This window comes from Oncorhynchus nerka, linkage group LG14, assembly GCF_034236695.1.
Source record: "Oncorhynchus nerka isolate Pitt River linkage group LG14, Oner_Uvic_2.0, whole genome shotgun sequence".
NCBI classification, from domain to species: Eukaryota; Metazoa; Chordata; class Actinopteri; order Salmoniformes; family Salmonidae; genus Oncorhynchus; species Oncorhynchus nerka.
Window position 1 is genome coordinate 70,927,894 of NC_088409.1, and position 23,781 is coordinate 70,951,674.

Below are 23,781 nucleotides of genomic sequence, written 5' to 3' on the forward strand. Positions count from 1 at the left end.
GCTCTGTTGCGTAAAGACTGATACATGTTTGATCGTGTCTTGATGCTGTATTGTTTGTCCTTCTAATACTGTTCTAATACTTTAATGTTACCCCTCCCTTGTGTTTTTTGTAATAAATAATTTTTCAAAAATTAAAAAGTAAAGTTACCCAGTGAACTACTCCTTGAGTAAAAGTCTAAAAGTACATGGTTTTAAATATACGTAACCATCAAAAGTAAATGGAATTGCTCAAATGTTCTTAAGTATCAAAAGTAAAAGTATAAATCATTTCAAATTCCTTAAATTAAGCAAACCAGAAGGCACAATTAAAAAATGTTTTATTGAGAGATGGCCAGGGGCACACTACAACACTCAGACATGATTTACACAAAACGCATTTGTTTTTAGTGAGTCAGACAGATCAGAGGCAGTAGGGGTGACCAGGGATGTTCTCTTGATAAGTGCGTGAATTGGACCATTTCCTGTCAAAATGTAACGAGTACTTATGGGGGTCAGGGAAAATGTATGGAGTAAAAAGTACATTATTTTATTTAGGAATGTAGTGAAGTAAAAGTTGGCAAAAATCTAAATAGTTTGGTTCAGATACACAAAAAAAACGACTTAAATAGTACTTTATAGTACTTTTACATAAGTACTTTACACCACTGGGAACTGGATGAATGTGCCCATAGGAAGACGTTCAATTTCTTTTGCGAAATAAAAACACTGATATCTAAAGCAGTAAGGGTTAGATTATTTGATAGTCAGAGTTGTTATAAAATCATTTAATTAAACTAATATATGTTGAGTAGAATGCAGGGACTGGGCACATTTACGCATGACAATTCCAAAAGGAAACTATTGCAATACATTTTGAGCAAATCCAAATCCTAAAATACCTAATGTAATACGATTGTTCATTAATCATGCAAATTCATATATGAGATTGTTATTGTTGAACCATTCTTCTTGATGACAGATGATGTGAAGTGGTGAAAGCTGATCTCTCAGGTGTGAGCAGCACGCATTGTTGAGAAAGAACATTGCGGAGATTCACACAGAACGGCAGGACCGAGCTGAGCTTTCCCGTAGGGCAGGTTTCAGTGGTTTCAAACAAGAAACTGCGCTACATTTAATAGATTTAAAGCAAGACCCATTGATAGAGATTAGAGTTGACAAAAAATCTATCGCAAGCATAGGCAACTTTTTAAACGTCATCGAGGGCATCATACGCGCGCAAAATGCAATATTATTTCAAATCCATTTACTCAGTCTGTGTTATAATCAATATGATTTTGATTCCATTATCTTTTGGTGAGATGTATACGTCATTATTGAACGTCAAACAAGCCATCATTGTTGAAAGACAACTTATTGATCATTTAGAAACGTATATTGAACACGAATCGGAGAGACTTGAAGACATCAAAAGGTGAGTAACAGACAGGGAACGTTGTCTTGATGCACGTGTGCTTGATAGTTTATCACTCGTTTATGTTGTAGGCTTAATTATTAAGGTTTAGAGGGTGTTGTTTTAGAAAGAAAGAGAACAAATAAAGCTACATAATTGTGTCTAAGAATTAGTAAGCTATATGTTTGGGCTGTGTGTCCTTTATTGTATTTTGTTCCATATAATTTCATGATAGGCTACTATTATCATCATACTTAGGCCTTTGTATTCCTTGCAGAACATATGCCATTGATGAATCACTGGAATGGAAAACCTCATGCATACATCATTGCATGGTTGTCTCCCCTCTGTCCATCTACCATGGTATCACCTTAGGGTGATATTCTCTCTAAACCTTTAGCACTTATAGACTCTTTCTGCAGGTTTTATGCAAAGGTTTCAGAATTGCACAGTGAGGTGTACAATGGACCATCAGCTGCTATGGTAAACCCCTTGGTGGCGTTTACTCTTATCAAGCGCTTGCAGTCCGAGTGGATTAATCTGATCTACAGTGATGAAGCACAAGAGAACACCCAAGGTTGTTTCCCTTTATGACTCTTTTTAAAAACAAATCTGGTCCTTACAACTGACATAACCTGGGACATAAGTTTGACAAAGGTCCATCCCCGCTTTTTGTGTTCTGTCGTCACCCCACCCCCACTCACCCCCCCGTGTTGTGTTTCAGCCTTCAGGTCCGGTTACGAGGAGGTAGAGGAGGAGGGAAGCTTGCCAAAACTGGAGGACCTTCAGGGGGCGGCCAATGGGTTGATGAGACTGCAGGATGTGTATGCCCTTCAAGTGGGGGGACTTGTGAGAGGTCACTTCCAGAGGATCACTAACGGCAACCCCATTGACATCTACAGTCCCACAATATCTGTTCCTCTTTCTGGGGATGACTGCTTCCTGGTTGGGAAGGTAAGCCACCAATAACTCACCCATTTAATCATTGGCTGCACCTGATTCTCCACCCTTCTCCTCTTGCACACTGTCTCGTATGGATCTAACAATGATGAAAGCTCCCTCCAGCCAATGGTTACACAAATCCCACACGTAAGCTGAACAGGCATAAGCACTCTTTCATTCCCATGTCCATCATACCTGAACGTCAATAGTACGCCACTGACTAAGGGAATGTACAATATGTATTACTTACAGTATGTGGCTTTATGAGAAGTGTGTATGATAAGGGTCATGTGCAATGTATGTGTTGTGTTGAGTGTGTAATGTACAGTGTCTTTTGGGTCCTGGTCAAAAGTAGTGCACGATAAAGGGAATAGGGAGACATTTGCAAGACGGACAATGTCTTCCTCATGATGAGTCACTCCTCAATGGATCCTACTGTTTATGTACAGTGGCAGTGCACACGGTGCACTGTGTGGGAGAGACAGTATGGAAAATACATCATATCTGTTTAGGGAAGTCTAATAATGTGGAGTAAGGGCCTCTGCCTTCACTTGTGCTAACACCAGGATTATCTGACTGTGACCATGTGTAAACAGATGCTCCGTTTGGCATGTTGCATGCAGTAATAGTTCTTCAACTGCACTTTTGTGGTGGCTAAAACCTAGTTGTTAAAACCAGCAGGGTTATCTAAGGGTTAGCTTTATTTCTCATGTTTCCAGGGCCCGTACAAAGCCTCAGTCACCATCAACAATCATAGTACTACATTTACTTTATGTCGCTCTCTCTTCTCTTCAGCTCTAGATGTGAGAGAATGATATGTACAATGCTAAAAAGGTGTTCACTCTTTCCTTCCAACATATATTTTGAGTATTTTGTATGACTGTTCAGGAAAAGAATGTGTCTCAATTTGTCATTATAAAATGTTTCTGTTGTTTTCTAATGCTAACATCCTGTTGTTGTATGGTAGGTTGCCTATGAGCTGGAGGACTATTACCACTCAGTGCAGTGGCTGGAGGAGTCAGTGCGTCTGTTCCGAGGGGCGGGGGGGGATGGAGTCCAGAGAATGAGGGAACTCTGGAAGATGCTCTGGATCACTTGGCCTTCTCTCACTTCAAGGTGTGTCTATTTTGCACATAGAAATACAAGTCATTCTGATTTTGAATCTGATTCTATAAAAATAGACCTACTGGTTGAAAATAGTATTTGTAGAGAGATGTGATTCTTTCAGCATTTTGTTGACCAAATGTAACTTTTTTGTTTTGCTTCAGACAGGAAACATCTCCTATGCACTGAGTCTCTCTCAGGAGTTGTTGAACCATGGTAAGCCTGTCTAGTTAAAACATCTCACTTTAGTGTGGCCTGGGGTGGTCCAGCGGTCTAAACGGCTGCCTCTGGATCTCACATAGTATGTTCCGTTGCGAGCATGGGGTTTACTCCGGCCCACTTCCTTTTTCTTTATCCTGTCCAATGAAAATAACATTCTGACTACATATATCATGGTCACCATCTGCTTTGTATATCAGCCTATTTCCCCATACGGTAGCTGAACCCTGAAGTACTGTATACTTACTGTGCATGATGCAGACATGGACCTGGACCTTACAATTCAGGCCTCCTTTTAATAAAACAACATACATTGACCAGGAAAACATCTGTACTGCTCGCTTGTTTCTATTTTACCAACTGGACGCTGTGATTTGTTTCTCCAAACTCATGGTATCATATTGATGGTATTAACATGATTCCCTTCCTGAAGATCCCATGAACAGGAGAGTTTTGAAGAATGTAGAGAAGTATGAGCGACTACTTGTTGACAATCCACCATTACTGAGCGCTGACACTGGGTTGAAGAGGCCTAACACCACCTATCTACGGACAAGGAACACCTACGAGAGACTGTGTCGGACACAGGGCACTCCGGTATACTCATCTATGATATTGTAATCTCCTCCACCCAGCCGGCTATATGCGGAAGCAATTGAGTGATACATTTGCTTTTAGAAATGCTCCAAACAGAACTGAAATCATGCTGTCCTTTTAAATGTACGACAACATATGAGACACCATATGTGGAAAACTAAGACTTGGCTACATTCTGGAGCTCACAGAGAAAGAAAATAGTTTTTAAAGTTCTGAGGATGAAAAGAAAATACTGCTGCTTTTTTTCCATGTTTCGGATCCGGTAATGACTTCAGATGCCCTTCTCTCCTCACAGCCAATGCGTTATGAAAACGCCCGGCTGTTCTGTGACTATTTCAACAATGACAGTCCTGGGCTACTACTGCAGCCAATCAGACGTGAGGTGCTGAGCCTGCAGCCATATGTGGTCCTCTACCACAGCTTCATCACTGGCTCAGAGGCAGAGCGCATCAAGGACCTCGCCCAGACAGGGGTGAGTGTCTATCTACTGCCATGGTGTCACCCCTTTTACTCAGAAAAGGCCTATCAGGGCAGTATGTATCAAGCATCTCGGCTAAGAAGTGCTGATCTAGGATCCAGTCCTCCCCGTCCAGTCTTATTCATTATGATCTTAAAGGCTAAATGGATCCTAAATCAGCCATCCAACTCTGATGCTTGATGCATATGGCCCCAGATTCCATTGTCATGACATTACCACATTCACTTTCCAAGTCCATTCAAAACATTTACATTACATTTAAGTCATTTAGCAGACGCTCTTATCCAGAGCGACTTACAAATTGGTGCATTCACCTTATGACATCCAGTGGAACAGTAGTGCATCTAAATCTTTTAAGGGGGGGAGGGGTGAGAGGGATTACTTTATCCTATCCTAGGTATTCCTTAAAGAGGTGGGGTTTCAGGTGTCTCCGGAAGGTGGTGATTGACTCCGCTGTCCTGGCGTCGTGAGGGAGTTTGTTCCACCATTGGGGGGCCAGAGCAGCGAACAGTTTTGACTGGGCTGAGCGGGAACTGTACTTCCTCAGTGGTAGGGAGGCGAGCAGGCCAGAGGTGGATGAACGCAGTGCCCTTGTTTGGGTGTAGGGCCTGATCAGAGCCTGGAGGTACTGAGGTGCCGTTCCCCTCACAGCTCCGTAGGCAAGCACCATGGTCTTGTAGCGGATGCGAGCTTCAACTGGAAGCCAGTGGAGAGAGCGGAGGAGCGGGGTGACGTGAGAGAACTTGGGAAGGTTGAACACCAGACGGGCTGCGGCGTTCTGGATGAGTTGTAGGGGTTTAATGGCACAGGCAGGGAGCCCAGCCAAGAGCGAGTTGCAGTAATCCAGACGGGAGATGACGAGTGCCTGGATTAGGACCTGCGCCGCTTCCTGTGTGAGGCAGGGTCGTACTCTGCGGATGTTGTAGAGCATGAACCTACAGGAACGGGCCACCGCCTTGATGTTAGTTGAGAACGACAGGGTGTTGTCCAGGATCACGCCAAGGTTCTTAGCGCTCTGGGAGGAGGACACAATGGAGTTGTCAACCGTGATGGCGAGATCATGGAACGGGCAGTCCTTCCCCGGGAGGAAGAGCAGCTCCGTCTTACCGAGGTTCAGCTTGAGGTGGTGATCCGTCATCCACACTGATATGTCTGCCAGACATGCAGAGATGCGATTCGCCACCTGGTCATCAGAAGGGGGAAAGGAGAAGATTAATTGTGTGTCGTCTGCATAGCAATGATAGGAGAGACCATGTGAGGTTATGACAGAGCCAAGTGACTTGGTGTATAGCGAGAATAGGAGAGGGCCTAGAACAGAGCCCTGGGGGACACCAGTGGTGAGAGCACGTGGTGTGGAGACGGATTCTCGCCACGCCACCTGGTAGGAGCGACCTGTCAGGTAGGACGCAATCCAAGCGTGGGCCGCGCCGGAGATGCCCAACTCGGAGAGGGTGGAGAGGAGGATCTGATGGTTCACAGTATCGAAGGCAGCCGATAGGTCTAGAAGGATGAGAGCAGAGGAGAGAGAGTTAGCTTTAGCAGTGCGGAGCGCCTCCGTGATACAGAGAAGAGCAGTCTCAGTTGAATGACTAGTCTTGAAACCTGACTGATTTGGATCAAGAAGGTCATTCTGAGAGAGATAGCGGGAGAGCTGGCCAAGGACGGCACGTTCAAGAGTTTTGGAGAGAAAAGAAAGAAGGGATACTGGTCTGTAGTTGTTGACATCGGAGGGATCGAGTGTAGGTTTTTTCAGAAGGGGTGCAACTCTCGCTCTCTTGAAGATGGAAGGGACGTAGCCAGAGGTCAGGGATGAGTTGATGAGCGAGGTGAGGTAAGGGAGAAGGTCTCCGGAAATGGTCTGGAGAAGAGAGGAGGGGATAGGGTCAAGCGGGCAGGTTGTTGGGCGGCCGGCCGTCACAAGACGCGAGATTTCATCTGGAGAGAGGGGGAGAAAGAGGTCAGAGCACAGGGTAGGGCAGTGTGAGCAGAACCAGCGGTGTCGTTTGACTTAGCAAACGAGGATCGGATGTCGTCGACCTTCTTTTCAAAATGGTTGACGAAGTCATCTGCAGAGAGGGAGGAGGGGGGGAGGGGGAGGAGGATTCAGGAGGGAGGAGAAGGTTGCAAAGAGCTTCCTAGGGTTAGAGGCAGATGCTTGGAATTTAGAGTGGTAGAAAGTGGCTTTAGCAGCAGAGAGAGAAGAGGAAAATGTAGAGAGGAGGGAGTGAAAGGATGTCAGGTCCGCAGGGAGGCGAGTTTTCCTCCATTTCCGCTCGGCTGCCCGGAGCCCTGTTCTGTGAGCTCGCAATGAGTCGTTGAGCCACGGAGCGGGAGGGGAGGACCGAGCCGGCCTGGAGGATAGGGGACATAGAGAGTCAAAGGATACAGAAAGGGAGGAGAGGAGGGTTGAGGAGGCAGAATCAGGAGATAGGTTGGAGAAGGTTTGAGCAGAGGGAAGAGATGATAGGATGGAAGAGGAGAGAGTAGCGGGGGAGAGAGAGCGAAGGTTGGGACGGCGCGATACCATCCGAGTAGGGGCAGTGTGGGAAGTGTTGGATGAGAGCGAGAGGGAGAAGGATACAAGGTAGTGGTCGGAGACTTGGAGGGGAGTTGCAATGAGGTTAGTGGAAGAACAGCATCTAGTAAAGATGAGGTCGAGCGTATTTCCTGCCTTGTGAGTAGGGGGAAGGTGAGAGGGTGAGGTCAAAAGAGGAGAGGAGTGGAAAGAAGGAGGCAGAGAGGAATGAGTCAAAGGTAGACGTGGGGAGGTTAAAGTCGCCCAGAACTGTGAGAGGTGGCCGTCCTCAGGAAAGGAGCTTATCAAGGCATCAAGCTCATTGATGAACTCTCCGAGGGAACCTGGAGGGCGATAAATGATAAGGATGTTAAGCTTGAAAGGGCTGGTAACTGTGACAGCATGGAATTCAAAGGAGGCGATAGACAGATGGGTAAGGGGAGAAAGAGAGAATGACCACTTGGGAGAGATGAGGATCCCGGTGCCACCACCCCGCTGACCAGAAGCTCTCGGGGTGTGCGAGAACACGTGGGCAGACGAAGAGAGAGCAGTAGGAGTAGCAGTGTTGTCTGTGGTGATCCATGTTTCCGTCAGTGCCAAGAAGTCGAGGGACTGGAGGGAGGCATAGGCTGAGATGAACTCTGCCTTGTTGGCCGCAGATCGGCAGTTCCAGAGGCTACCGGAGACCTGGAACTCCACGTGGGTCGTGCACGCTGGGACCACCAGATTAGGGTGGCCGCGGCCACGCGGTGTGGAGCGTTTGTATGGTCTGTGTGTGTTAGAGTAGGCTGTGGGAGAGGACCTGGCCCTCTCTCTGAGCAGGCTGTCCCAGGAGTCGTCACCCTGGCCCAGCTCTCCCGTTACCCAGTCAGGCAGGCCTGCAGTGCTCTGCTCCAGGCCCCGGCCACATAGAGGCTCGTCAAAGTAGATGGACATATATGTTGGTAGAGTCTTGAGACTGCCTGACTCTGGCTTGTGGCTGAAAGGGCCCTCCAGGACCCCTCTTCTGAGCATGTGCAGGAGCAGGCGGGCGTACATGTTGCGGTTCTTGCGTCCCATCAGGCCCGAGCCAGATACACCTGGGTCACACAGCTTCTTGATCCACAGGGCACACAGCTGGCGCTCTGTCTTGTGGGGGAGTTTTAGGACATATGGTTTCATGTCAACCAGGTGATGGTCAAACTCTGAGTCCAGTTTCTCCCATGTCTCTTCTTGTTTGTTCATAATGTCCAGCTTCTGCAGATCTAAACGGTTCAAACTTCAAAATGACGAGTGTCTTTTAAATAACATAACTGATAGAAGAGACCCTCCTGTGTCATGATTAGTTTTTGCGCATCTGAAGGATTATTAAATGCGTTACATGTCAACGGCCTATTTTATGACTCCAGTAAAGATTGAGCAGGAGAGTGACTCTACACACAGAACACTGTTAGTTTTGGCTCTGCTGGGATAACGGTTGTTTTAGGAAATTTCCACTCTGCTTTTTTCCCCCTGTGGTCTGGCTGCTTAGACTGCCACTGAGGTGCTACAGAGTCACCCGAGTAATAGTTACAGCTTAGATTACAATGGCAGGTATGATAGGATTGATAGGTTTGATAGTATTGTCATTTCTATTCTTGCATGTTTGTGATCTGAAATACTTCATCTATCAAGGGCTTTAGAAAGGCTCAGTTTCTGTTCTGTGACCTGGTTGCAATATTTACAATATTAAGAAATATTAACAAATAAGTGATAATGCCTGAGAAGCCGATGTTTGTTGGATATATTGGCACGGGTGTTAAGCCCGAGAACAAGCCGAGGGCCGGCAAACCGTGCCATTATATCCAACAAACACTGGCTTTGAATGCATAATCACTTTTATACAACGGGTTACCAGCATATTCAAATAAGGATTGACATATTTTCATTAAAAAACATAATTTTGATGAATTTATTCGTACTATTTCATCTTTCCGCAAGATATAGTCCTGACACAAATCTAGGGTTTCGTGAGTTCTTTTTGTTCTGTATCTATGGACGCGACCCAGTTGTTCATTCTAAGTGTTCAATTGCCATACAGAATAACTCTTCTCTCCTCTCTCTCTCTCGTCTCGACTCCCGACCCCTACACGTTCATTACATTACTGTGGGACAGTTGGAGATCAAATTTGAATATTGAAACAATGACAGTGAGGTTTATACAAATCTCCGCTGTTGAAAACTAAATATTAGTCTAAAAGAAATGTGAGATAATGTCTAGATTATTTTTGTAGTGCAAATAAAGTTTATAACTTCCCTGCCTGGGCTGATGAGACAGTGGATTGCGCAGTCAGATGGAACAGAGTAAATGGGCATTTAAACATCATAGATTTAGCCCGCTAAAATATGTCCAAGCTGGTTTGGAAGAAGAATGTCTGCGTTGTACTGATGGGCTCATTTTAATGACTGGAATGGAATTAATGGAACGGTATCAAACACAAACATATGGAAACCAAGTTTGACTTCGCTCCATTTATTCAAATTCAGCCATCACAATGAAAGCGTCCTCCAACAACTCCTCCCACCGGCGTTCATTGGCTGACTTTGTTTTTCTGGCGAGATGCTGTAACCCAAATTATCTCCTAGATTTTGGGATGTTTTGGCATTGTTCAACAGGTTTTCCACCCCTTCTTCAAATTAAAATCCCTCCACTCATTATGTCAACATTTCATGGCGCTCTGGTGGGTTGATTAAAACCAGGCCTGGCCTGTGTCTCAAATGGCACCATAGTCCCTATATAGTGCACAACAAAAGTAGCACACTATATAGGGAATAGGGTGCCATTTGGGACTCGCCCTGGAGTATTAGTCATTTGTAGCCTGGAGCACATGCAGTACTCCTTGCCCTGAGCACATAGACACATACATCATTGCCCGAGCATTGGTATTCAGGTGTTCATGCTTGGCTCCAAGGGTTTACTATTAGCTGTCTAGTTCAAAGTATGTAGAGAGGGTGTAGATAGAAATGACAGTCAAATATTTACGTCAGACACAGCTTCGTTGGAAAATTACTGCGGTTGTTGAGTTTTGACATTCATTTTTGTATGTTATTTACTGTGCTCTTTCAGATGTTATCTTCTCTATCCTCACATCATTCATGTTTCTCTTGTCAGACAGAGTCCTGCAATTTGATCCTAAAAAGTTACTGCTGTATAAAATGATTGAGTATTGAAAGTCTTCTCTCTTTTCGTGCCATAAGTTAAGGAGATCTGTGGTGGCATCTGGAGAGGAACAGGCTACTGCAGAGTATCGCATCAGCAAGAGGTACTATCAGAAACATGTCACTATTAAATGTATAGTTTACAGTTCCTTTTCATAACACTGCAAGCAGTAATAAAAGCACCAGCAGAACAATGCACCCTCACAGCAACCAGTGAATATACCGTATAACACTATAACATGCCTGGGCTAATGATTTTCAGGCTTATTAGTTATAACATGTAATGTATAATAGTTAACTGTGGGATAAACTTTAACTGTTGAATGGAACGTAGCAGAACACCTCTGGAACCTACAGTATCAGTGGAAGGTGAAGTGTACATTATTGTTTTACATCAGGTAGAGCGACGAGTCAATCTGCATTGATCGGTTGAGGACTGCACATCAAGTAGGAATGACGCCACCTGTCAGAAGACAGAGTGTACATAACATCAGGTCGAGCTCAAACCAAGACAGTGACATGATCTGTATTATGAGAGTGTGTGTTTTGTTTTTCAGTGCATGGCTAAAGGACACAGCCCACCCTATCATTGGGAGGCTGGACCAGAGAATCACCTTGCTCACAAGTCTCAATGTGCAGCCTCCGTATGCAGAGTACCTCCAAGTGGTGAACTATGGGATTGGAGGACACTATGAACCTCATTTTGACCATGCAACTGTGAGTGTTTACTAGACACTTATTACTAAAGTAATAAACACTTAAACACTTCATGCAATAGTGAACCCTCATTTTGTGTGTTAGTGTTGAGTGATGGTCTGTGTCCCAAACATCACCCTATTTCCTAGTACAAGGGTTCCTAAACTTTTACACTCTTCCAGCATTTTATTTTATTTAACTAGGCAAGTCAGTTAAGAACCAAATTCTTATTTACAATGACGGCCTAGGAACGGTGGGTTAACTGCCTTGTTCAGTGGCAGAACGACAGACTTGTACCTTGCCAGCTTGGGGATTCGATCTAGCAACCTTTTGGTTACTGACCCAACGCTCTAACCACTAGGCTACCTGTCACCCCCCCTGCATTTGAGAACGCCCCGCGCCCCCCCTGTGCATGCCACGTCTATTTCTATGGGCACAAGCCCTGTTCATTGCACAAACTGCTCACACCCCTCTTGCTGGCGGGGAGAACATTTTGCAGGTTTAAAGCTTATTTCCTGTAATTATACACATCTTGTCATGGCTGGAGAGAAAATGTTGCTGTTTTAAAGGACATTTTCTGGCAATTCTGTAGATTTTGCCATGTCTAATGTGTATTCGTTTGATATTTGAGTGACTCGAACATTAATCCAAAATCTATGGACTAAAAAATCTAGCTACAAAACGTTAGCTGACATAGACTAATTGATCTGAACATTTCTGACAGGATATAAATAGCTCTCTAAGGTAAGTCGCTCTGGATAAGAGCGTCTGCTAAATGACTTAAATGTAAATGTAAGGTCTGCAATAACTGACATGACAAGAGGAAAACTACCCAATTTTGAAATTGCACCTTTTGCATTCTAGTATTACAACTTATTTTGGGGAGGGGGACCCGCGCTCCCCGCCCCCTGCTGGATGCGCCCCACTGTTTGGGAACCACTGCCCTAGTACACTACTTTTGACCAGGGCTCATAGTTCTCTGGTTGAAAGTAGTGCTCTGTATAGGGGAATAGGGTGCCATTTGAGACGTAGCCATGGTAAGGACATGATATATTTATGTGTACTATTTCCTACATGTAACCAGTCAGCATCAAGCCCCCTTTTTAGGCTCAACACTGGGAATCGAGTGGCAACCTTCATGATATACGTAAGTGTTTTATCTTGTTATCCTGTTATGTGCATGCTTGTCTCATTTGTGGATATACAGTAAAGGCATCTTTGGAGATACTGTACGCTATATCGCTTCAATCAGAATTAGAATTCAGTATTTTCTTATTGAAATTGCAATGAGACGTCAAACTTCAAGTTAAGGTGGTATGAAAAAGAATGTCTGCTTGTGAGATTTGGACAAACTCCACACTCCTTATTCCGGCATGGATGGCTTTTTTGACGTGTGCACAGTGGCTAGACTAGACACAACTCAGTGAGAATGTTGTCATCCTCCACAGCTCAGCTCTGTGGACGCAGGTGGGTCTACAGCCTTCATCCACGCTAACTTTAGCGTTCCTGTTGTGGAGGTAAATGCACTGCTCACATCAGCTGCTGGCTAAACGTGTGGTATGTCCCAAATGGCACCCTATTCCCTACAGAGTGCACTACTTGTTACCAGTGTTTGTCAAAAGTAGTGCACTCTATAGGTAATAGGATTCTATTTTGGACATTGGCTTTACCTTCTTGTTTATCCATCAAAATTGCTTCAAGCCAGAACACATACCCTCCTAAACATTCACTCCGTGCAGGTGTTAAAATGCCATCAAGAATAATAAGAGATTCTTTCCTCAGAAAGGTCACATCATTTCTTAAGATGTTTTGAGTAGGACTGTTCTTATGACAGAAGGCCTGATGAGTAAAGAGGAGCCATAGGGAGTGTCCCAAATGGCACCCAATTTTCTTTATAGTGTACTACTTTTGACCAGGGCCCTGTACATAATATTGGGAATCTGATGCCATTTGGGATGCATCCACAGTGTAGTGTTTGGTTTAATAAATGAGCTGCTGTTGAAAAGACACAGGACCTCACCAGGTTTAACCTATCAACCTGGATTTTATTGAGGTTTCACTTCCTTTCCTCAAGTGTAAGAAAAAATCTCTCTCACTGGGCACCCTTTCCCTCATATCAATGTCAAATATGTTGTACTTGGAGCACAGCTATGCACGTGGGATTTTAACATACATATATATACAACATTTGATTTACATTGAGGTACAATGGCTTAGGATTGTCAAGTAGAGGAGGAGACCATACACATTCCAGGCACGATAGTGGCCCACAAAATCCAGGCACAATTTGAAATGTTTTGTTCCAATGTTTTTAGTGACACATTTCCAATGTCTCTTGTGTTCCAGAATGCTGCCCTATTCTGGTGGAACCTCCATAGGAACGGCCAAGGAGATGGGGACACTCTGCATGCTGGCTGCCCTGTGCTTGTTGGGGACAAATGGGGTAAGAGGCTTTAATGAGACAACCGGGAACGCCACATAGTTCCTATAGAAAAACACACAGGTACAGTGAGCAGTGTCAGATGTGGAACGCTAAGGACCCTACGTCTATTCCAGTAGTCCCTGCCTGTCATACTGAAGTCACAGCTGGAGCCTGGGACCACATCTGCACTGCATTATACAGATATAGTTGGGAACAATATAGAGAAGAGGTCAGGCACTGAGCACTGCTCTGGGATGCTAAACATGTGGGCCTCCATTCCACATCATTTAACTCCATCTTGGATCCCACAGTCAGTGACAAGGCTAAAGGAAACACAGAGGGGTATCAGTAATTAATGTGAGTGGCTGCTTCTGAGAGACACTTAAAGGAGAAAGTATATACTTTTTATTTTTTATTTTACTATGTGTTCATGTATTTGAACTAAGATTATAACGAGGAAATAAGGCCCCATTTCTCATTATTGACGGCCTCGCCTGGTTCACTAACTACTTCTCAAATAGAGTTCAGTGTGTCAAATCGGAGGGCCTGTTGTCCGGACCTCTATGGGGGTGCCACAGGGTTCAATTCTCGGGCCGACTCTTTTCTCTGTATATATCAATGATGTCGCTCTTCCTGCAGGTGATTCTTTGATCCACCTCTACGTAGACGACACCATTCTGTATACATCTGGCCCTTCTTTGGACACTGTGTTAACAACTCTCCAGACGAGCTTCAACGACATATAACACTCTTTCCGTAGCCTCCAACTGCTCTTAAATGCTAGTAAAACTAAATGTATGCTCTTCACCTGTTCGCTGCCCGCACCTACCCGCATGGCTAGCATCACCACTCTGGACGGTTCTGACTTAGAATATGTGGACAACTATAAATACCTAGGTGTCTGGCTAGACTGTAAACTCTACTTCCAGACTCACATTAAGCATCTCCAATCCAAAGTTAAATCTAAAATCGGCTTCCTATTTTGCAACAAAGCCTCCTTCACTCATGCTGCCAAACATACCCTCATAAAACTGACTATCCTACCAATCCTTGACTTCGACGATATAATTGACAAAATAGCCTCCAACACTCTACTCAACAAATTGGATGCAGTCTATCACAGTGCCATCCGTTTCGTCACCAAAGCCCCATATACTACCCACCACTGCGACCTGTATGCTCACGTTGGCTGGTCCTCACTACATATTTGTCGCCAAACCCACTGGCTCCAGGTCATCTACAAGTCTTTGCTAGATTAAGTTCTGCCTTATCTCAGCTCACTGGTCACCATAGGAACACCCACCCGTAGCACATGCTCCAGCAGGTATATTTCATTGGTCATTCCCAAAGCCAACACCTACTTTGGCTGCCTTTCCTTCCAGTTCTCTGCTGCCAATGACTGGAACGAATTGCAAAAATCACTGAAGTTGGAGACTTGTATCTCCCTCACTAACTCTAAGCGTCAGCTGTCAGAGCACTTTACAGATCGCTGCAGCTGTACATAGCCCATCAGTAAATAGCCCATCCAACCAACTACCTACCTCCTCCCCATATTTGTTTTTGTTTTTCTGCTCTTTTGCACACCAGTATTTCTACATCCTCATCTGCACATATATCACTCTAGTGTAAATTGCTAAATTCTATTGGCTTATTTATTGCCTTACCTCCTTACTTCATTTGCTCACACTGTATACAGATGTTTTTCTATTGTGTTATTGGCCGTACGTTTGTTTATGTGTAACTCTGTGTTGTTTTTGTCGCACTGCTTTGCTTTATCTTTATCTAGTTGTAAATGAGAACTTGTTCTCAACTGGCCTACCTGGTTAAATAAAGGTGGGGGGAAAAATATATATATATAGTTAAAAAATGGATGGCTCCATACAAGGGATCTATATAAAAATGTGTGTCTACACTTTTTGGTGAATATTTAACAACTCTTTTTTACACACCTGTATATGATATTTTATGTTTGTTTGACTACTCTGTGACATAAACTACTAACACATACTCTCTGTTGTCCATGCCCTGCTCCAGTGGCTAACAAATGGATCCATGAGTACGGCCAGGAGTTCCAGAGACGCTGCAGCCCTAATCCTGAGGAGTGAGAAGAGAGAAAGCAGCTGCTGGGACCGCTTGGAGTACAAGAACCAGCCTCCACAATGGAGCCGTGCGCACCACGCAGGCAGAGAAGGAGGGAACGAGAGAGGGAGCAAGAGAGGGCATGCGAGAGCGCTTGAGGCTGGGGGAGAGGAAGGCAGCCAAAGAGCAGCCTGCATCTGTGATTGGAGCTTCAGGCACAAGGGAATGAGGAACACAGACACTGTTGGAGGGGGCTGGAATGGCAGGGGGCTGACTTGGTTTTGGGAAGGAGGAGGTGGTGGGGGTGGAGGAGGGCATTTGGCAATCAGCCCCAAAAGCAGAGTGGCCTCTTGCTCCCACTCCCCAGTCAGTCCCTGCTGGAGCAGAGCTCTCTCTGAGAGAGGCCTCTACACTCACACACTGGGCTGGTTTTAGTTAACGCTGCTAGGCTGTTTGGCTCCGGTGTCAGTTTGTTTGAAAAACATTTTTTTAAAAGTATAATGCAGCCTTTTGAAAAATGATGCACTGAATCTGTCAGGATACGCTTCACATGGACTGATCTTTACCATCACAATTTATTTCGAATGATATTTCTCTAACCATCTCACACCTTAAGAATGTAGTTAAGAGCGGCGCTGTGATTCAGAGGAAAAAGGTTATTGTGACTTTTTCCCATTCATGCTGTCAGTTCAGGAGATGAGGTAGTCATCTCTCCCACTGAGGGGCTTGATGACATTTGGTGTGCTCTCTATTGCTCATCTCCTTGTAACTAATGGGGTGCATATGAGTCAAACCTGTTTATTCTTCTAGCTCCCATTCAGAGGCATAATTAATTAGTCATGGTCTGTAAACCAGATAATTGGATGAATGCATCTGCTTTAGCACAGAGTCTCTGACCTCACTACAAATCCTAGGTATCTAGCTGCATACCAGCAGGCCAAAATATGTGTTTGTATGTAGGTCAAAACACCTCTGAAAAGAGTGCATACAGGCTTTCACACCTAGTCTATGAGGGAGTGAGGAGTGAAATGTACTGTAGGCTCCCAGGGGCTTCACTGTCAGTATGATTCTTTGGGCTGGTTGCTGCCTTTTGAGTGACAGGGAGTGTTGAAGGGAGAGGGGTTCAACAAGGATAATATCTCTGCCTGCTGGGATGTAAGGAAGTATTCCCTCCAGTGCTCAACCCCGTATCACCCCTATCCTTTAGACACACACCACACACAGATACAAACACAGAGGTCGTATACTACAGGAATGCTACATGCTCCCAGCTGCATTCCTTAACAGTAGACCTTGATTGTTCCCCCTGGAGTGGATTGACAGGAGGCCCATGTTTGATAAAATGCATGGAGGATGGAGGTTATGCCTTTGGAGTTTCTCCAACCAAGAACATTTCTATTCTATGGAATTCTCAAACTTTATATGATTTCAAAATAAATAGCTTCAACAAAAATATGTATGTCTGCCTCATTACTAAGCAGTTAAAACAAAACATACACAAAATAATATTTACTCTGCGTACATTCCGCAGACTATTTATAGTTGACCTGTCTAATATGTGAGCACAAGAAACATACAGTTGAAGTCGGAAGTTTACATACACCTTGGTGAAAAACATTTAAACTCCGTTTTTTTTTTAACATTTCCTGACATTTAAAAATTCCCTGTCTTAGGTCAGTTAGGATCACCACTTTACTTGAAGAATGTGAAATGTCAGAATAATAGCAGAGAGAATGGTTTATTTCAGCTTTTATTTCTTTCATAACTTCCCACTGGGTCAGAGGTTTACATACAGTCAATTAATATTTGATAGCATTGCCTTTAAATTGTTTAACTTGGGTCAAACGTTTCAGGTCGCCTTCCACAAGCTTCCCACATAAGTTGGGTGAATTTTGGCCCATTCCTCCAGACAGAGCTGGTGTAACTGAGTCAGGTTTGTAGGCCTCCTTGTTAGCACACACTTTTTCAGTTCTGCCCACAAATGTTCTATAGGATTGTGGTTAGGGCTTTGTGATGGCCACTCCAATACCTTGACTTTGTTGTCTTTAAGCCATTTTGCCACAACTTTGGTAGTATGCTTGGGGTCATTGTCCATTTGGAAGACCCATTTGCTACCAAACGTTAACTTCCTGATTGATGTCTTTAGATGTTTCTTCAATATATCCACATCATTTTCCTACCTCATGATGCCATCTCTATTGTGAAGTGCACTAGTCCCTCCTGCGGCAAATCACCCCCACAACATGATGCTGCCACCCCCGTGCTTCACGGTTGGGATGCTGTTCTTCAGCTTGAAAGCCTCCCCCCTTTTCCACCAAACATAACGATGGTCATTGTGGCCAAACAGTTCTATTTTTGTTTCATCAGACCAGAGGACATTTCTCCAAAAAGTACGATCTTTGGAAATTTCTCCCAAGGATGAACCAGACTTGTGGAGGTGTACTATTTTGGAGGGCTTTGGTTTTGGCTGATTTCTTTGGATTTTCCCATGATGTCACGCAAAGAGGCACTGAGTTTGAAGGTAGACCTTGAAATACATCCACAGGTACACCTCCAATTGACTCAACTGATGTCAATTAGCCTATCAGAAGCTTCTAAAAGCCATGACATCATTTTCTGGAATTTTCCAAGCTGTTGAAAGGCACAGTCAACTTAGTGAATGTAAACTTCTGTCCCACTGGAATTGTGATACAGTGAATTATAAGTCAAATAACCTGTCTGTAAACAATTGTTGGAAAAATTACTTGTGTCATGCACAAAGTAGATGTCCTCACCGACTTGCCAAAACTATAGTTGTAAACAAGAAATTTGTGGAGTGGTTGAAAAACGAGTTTTAATGACTCCAACCTAAGTGTATGTAAACTTCCGACTTCAACTGTATGGTGTTCTTGAATTTCAACCAAGTTGCAAGTGTCCACTCGGGCTGTGGAAAATTGTTCTTATGCACACACATACAGTCGGTGCCAAAAATTGTTTTGAGAATGACACAAATATGAATTTTCACAAAATCTCCTGCCTCAGTTTGTATGATGGCAGTTTGCATATACTCCAGAATGTTATGAAGAGTGATCAGATGAATTGCAATTAATTGAAAAGTCCCTCTTTGCCATGCAAATGAACTGAATCCCCCAAAAACATTTCCACTGCATTTCAGCCCTGCCACAAAAGGACCAGCTGACATCATGTCAGTGATTCTCTCGTTAACACAGGTGGGAGTGTTGACGAGGACAAAGCTGGAGATTGCTCTGTCATGCTGATTGAGTTCGAATAACAGACTGGAAGCTTGAAAAGGAGGGTGGTGCTTGGAATCATTGTTCTTCCTCTGTCAACCATGGTTTCCTGCAAGGACACACGTACCGTCATCATTGCTTTGCACAAAAAGGTCTTCACAGGCAAGGATATTGCTGCTTGTAAGATTGCACCTAAATCAACCATTTATCGGATCATCAAGAACTTCAAGGAGAGCAGTTCAATTGTTGTGAAGAAGGCTTCAGGGCGCCCAAGAAAGTCCAGCAAGCACCAAGACCGTCTCCTAAAGTTGATTCAGCTGCGGGATGGGGGAACCACCACTACAGAGCTTGGTCAGGAATGGCAGCAGGCAGGTGTGAGTGCATCTGCATGCACAGTGAGGCAAAGACTTTTGGAGGATGTCCTGGTGTCAAGAAGGGCAGCAAAGAAGCCCCTTCTCTCCAGGAACAACATCAGGGAGAGACTGATATTCTGTAAAAGGTACAGGGATTGGACTGCTGAGGACTGGGGTAAAGTCATTTTCTCTGATGAATCCCCTTTCCGATTGTTTGGGGCATCCGGAAAAAAGCTTGTCCGGAGAAGACAAGGTGAGCGCTACCATCAGTCCTGCGTCATGCCAACAGTAAAGCATCCTGAGACCATTCATGTGTGGGGTTGCTTCTCAGCCAAGGGAGTGGGCTCACTCACAATTTTGCCTAAGAACACAGCCATGAATTAAGAATGGTACCAACACATCCTCCGAGAGCAACTTCTCCCAACCATCCAGGAACAGTTTGGTGACGAACAATGCCTTTTCCAGCATGATGGAGCACCTTGCCATAAGGAAAAAGTGATAACTAAGTGGCTCACAAAACATCGATATTTTGGGTCCGTGGCCAGGAAACTCCCCAGACCTTAAAACCTCTTGATGCACCCATCCCGTTAGCGGGATCATTTTCGTCAACATCCGCTGAATTGCAGAGCGCCAAATTCAAATTAAATGACTAAAAATATTTAATTTTCATGAAATCACAAGTGCAATATAGCAAAACACAGCTGAGCTTGTTGTTAATCCACCTGGCATGTCAGATTTCAAAAAAGCTTTTCGGCGAAAGCATACCAAGCGTTTATGTAAGGACATCTCTCTCAGTAGACAAAATATTACAAACAGCTATCAGCCAAGTAGATTGGTCACGAAAGTCAGAAAAGCACTAAACTGAATCGCTTACCTTTGATGATCTTCGGATGTTTGCACTCACGAGACTCCCAGTTACACAATAAATGTTCCTTTTTTCCATAAAGATTATTTTTATATCCAAAATACCTCCATTTGGTTGGCGCGTTATGTTCAGAAATACACAGGCTCGAGCGGTCACGACATCGCAGATGAAATTTCCAAATAGTATCCCTAAAGTTCTTAGAAACATGTCAAACGTTTTTTATAATCAATCCTCAGGTTGTTTTTACAATATATAATCGATAATACTTGGGACTGTAGCTTCTTCAATAGGAGAGGGAAATGTCTGCTCCAAGCTGTTGCACATGCAAAACGCTGCTGGCACCCAGCCATACAATGATGTGATCTTTCTCGCTCGTTTTTTAAAATAAAAGCCTGAAACTATGTCTAAAGACTGTTCACACCATGGGGAAGCCATAGGAAAAGGAATCTGGTTGATATCCTTTTAAATGGAGCGAAGGCAGGCAATGGAACAGAGAGCCTTTCAGGAAAAACAGCACTTCCGGGTTGGATTTTCATCAGGTTTTCGCCTGCAATATCAATTCTGTTATACTCACAGACAATATTTTGACAGTTTTGGAAACTTTAGAGTGTTTTCTATCCTAATCTAACAATTATATTAATATTCTAGATTCTGGGCCTGAGAAATAGGTAGTTTCATTTGGGTACGTTTTTCATCCAAACATCAAAATACTGCCCCCTACACTCAAGAGGTTAATCCCATTGAGAACTTGTGGTCAATCCTCAAGAGGCGGGTGGACAAACAAAAACCAACAAATTCTGACAAACTCCAAGAATTTATTATTTAAGAATGGGCTGTCACCAGTCAGGGATGTGGCCCAGAAGTTAATTGACAGTATGCCAGGGCAGATTGCAGAGTCTTGAAAAAGAATGGTCAACACTGCAAATATTGACTATTTGCATCAACTTCATGTAATTGTCAATAAAAGCCTTTGACACTTATGAAATGCTTGTTACCTAGGATAGGATAAAGTAATCCTTCTCACCCCCCCCTTAAAAGACCTAGATGCACTATTGTAAAGTGGCTGTTCCACTGGATGTCATAAGGTGAAAGCACCAATTTGTAAGTCGCTCTGGATAAGAGCGTCTGCTAAATGACTTAAATGTAAATGCTTGTAGATATACTTTACTATTCCATAGTAACATCTGACAAAAATATCTAAAGACACTGAGGCAGCAGACTTTGTGGAAATTAATATTTGTGTCATTCTCAAAACCTTTGGCTACGACTGTACACAACGGATCTGAAGATTCAGAGGTGAATAAATCTCTTGATGTTAACCATTGTTTCCATATTTATTACCACAATCGGGTTTTATTGACCTATGCTTTCTAACTGTTCCTGGGACATCCACAGAGTCAAAATATAAAACCCTGCTTTTTATTAACTTGCTCATCAGCTCAGTGTTCCACATAATATAAACAGGTTAAGGGTTTAGATGACCTTACCCTCAACTTAAAAGAAAGCAACCTTCAATTTATCTGTTTCACCATCCTCTGGAGGAATTGAAAACAAAATAGCTGCTGAAATCTTATCAGCCAGAGAGGCACATCGCCTTACAGCATGTTAATAATGTTTCACACCAATCTGGCTAATTATGAGATTGTAGCTTGGGCTAACCTTGCAAAAATCTAGTGTCTCTCCTCAGGTTTTTAGGGCACAGTTCTGTCTCTAGAAGCCTTGCCTTTCCATATCATAATTATAACTATAAATTATCTAACCCAAATTTAAAATGACAGTTCTTAGCGGTCCATGTTGGTTCTATCACTTTAATTTAAGACCCTCACTTTTCTCATCACTTGTGGTAATGACAGATTGGTATTTCAATGCATTCTTTAGTCTAAATTACTTTGTTATGCAGTGTGCAGACCTCCACAATCAACCTAATACCCCAAGTAAACCATTTTGGATAAACTTAAATCAATTACGGGCACAGTTAACCACCCCCCTTCACGACACTCATTCTTCCTGACGTTTGTTCATGTTCTTCAGATAATGTTTCAGCTCGTCCTTTTAATGGCACATGTTCAAAGTGGATGGCCCTTGATAATGTCTCTCACCTAAACCGCCACTGTCCTTTACCGTCATTATGTCATGTTCTTTTTCATACCAGTACACCAGCAGCATGAGAGAAGTTTGGACTGTGGTTCTGAGCAAGGCAGTTAGCCCACTGTTCACCGGGCGCCGAAGATGTGGATGTTGATTATGGCAGCCCTCTGCACCGCTCTGATTCAGAGGGGTTGGGTTAAATGAGGAAGACACATTTCAATTGAATGCATTCAGTTGCGCAACTGACTAGGTATCCCCCTTCCCCTTATTTGACTGTATTGTATTGTCCAATTGTTGAGCCCTACCAAACCCTGGTTAAACGGCCCAGTACGTCACTGCGGCCAAGCTTCCTGCCACTCAGGACCTATATACTAGGCGGTGTCAGAGAAAGACTCCAGTCACCCAAGTCATAGACTGTTTTCTCTACTACCAAGTCTAGGTTCAATAGGCTCTTTAATAGCTTCTACCCTCATGCCATAAGACTACTGACAAATTAATCAAATGGCCACCCAGACTATTTACATTGACCCCCCCCCCCCCTTTGTTTTTACACTGCTGCTACTCACTGTTTATCATCTATGCATAGCCACTTTACGCCTACCTACATGTACAAATGACCTCGACTAACCTGTACACCCCGCACATTGACTTGGTACCAGTACCCTAAATCAGTCCTGATTAGAGTGGAAGCATGAAACAAAGCAATAGAACTGACTTTGAGGTCCAGATTTTAATTTGAGGGTTTAAGCAAATCTGGATTTATGTATAAACTGCTCATCAGGACCTTGATTTGCTGAAGTAGGTGTGTTAGAGCAGGTTTTGGAACAAAAGCCTGCAACCCACTAGTTCTCCAGGAGGCGATTCCACAAATAATTGATGACTAGGATTTGTGAACGTTGATTTTAGTTTCACCCTCTATGACGATGGTGGATCTAAAAATGACTGTATTGTACAGAACAGTGCTGCACTGCTGCTCTCTGGTGGTAACTGCTGCTGGTAATGAGTTGGGGTGGAGCAGGGTTGCCATGTCTGCTGTTTTCTGACAAAATTGTGTACTTTGAAAACAACGTCGTGGGTGAAAATGTATTGGTCGCGGATTACAGTTTTTTGAGCTACTTGTAAATTGCACCGCGGCCGCCATGGTATTATTTTCACTTTGACTTGCTGCTGTTGACTATCAGTAAGAGCCAGTCTGTTACTGAGTGAGTGGTGGGGAGGGGAGGGGGCTGGAGGGGTGTGTGCGCGCGTTGAGACTGAGCGCTGCAGGAGGCAGCCGAGTTACGTGAGTGACAACTTTTTACCAGACATCGGTCAAAATAAAGCGTATTTGTCACATGCTCTAATACAACACGTGTATAACTTTAAAAAAAAAAAAACTTTATTTAACCAGGCAAGTCAGTTAAGAACAAATTATTATTTTCAATGAAGGCCTAGGAACAGTGGGTTTACTGCCTGTTCAAGGGCAGAACGGTAGATTTGTACCTTGTCAGCTCAGGGATTTGAACTTGCAACCTTCTGGTTACTAGTCCAACGCTCTAACCACTAGGCTACCCTGCCACCGAAATGGCAGTTTATCAACATGCAGTTTTAAGAAAAATAAGAGTTAAGAAAATATTTACTAAATAA

General features: G+C 43.8%; 1 pseudogene; it reads left to right on the top strand.

The window, feature by feature from the left end:
- Positions 1-1,031: 1,031 nt before the first annotated feature.
- On the top strand, positions 1,032-17,061 carry LOC115141812 (prolyl 4-hydroxylase subunit alpha-3-like; annotated as a pseudogene).
- Positions 17,062-23,781: the final 6,720 nt, after the last annotated feature.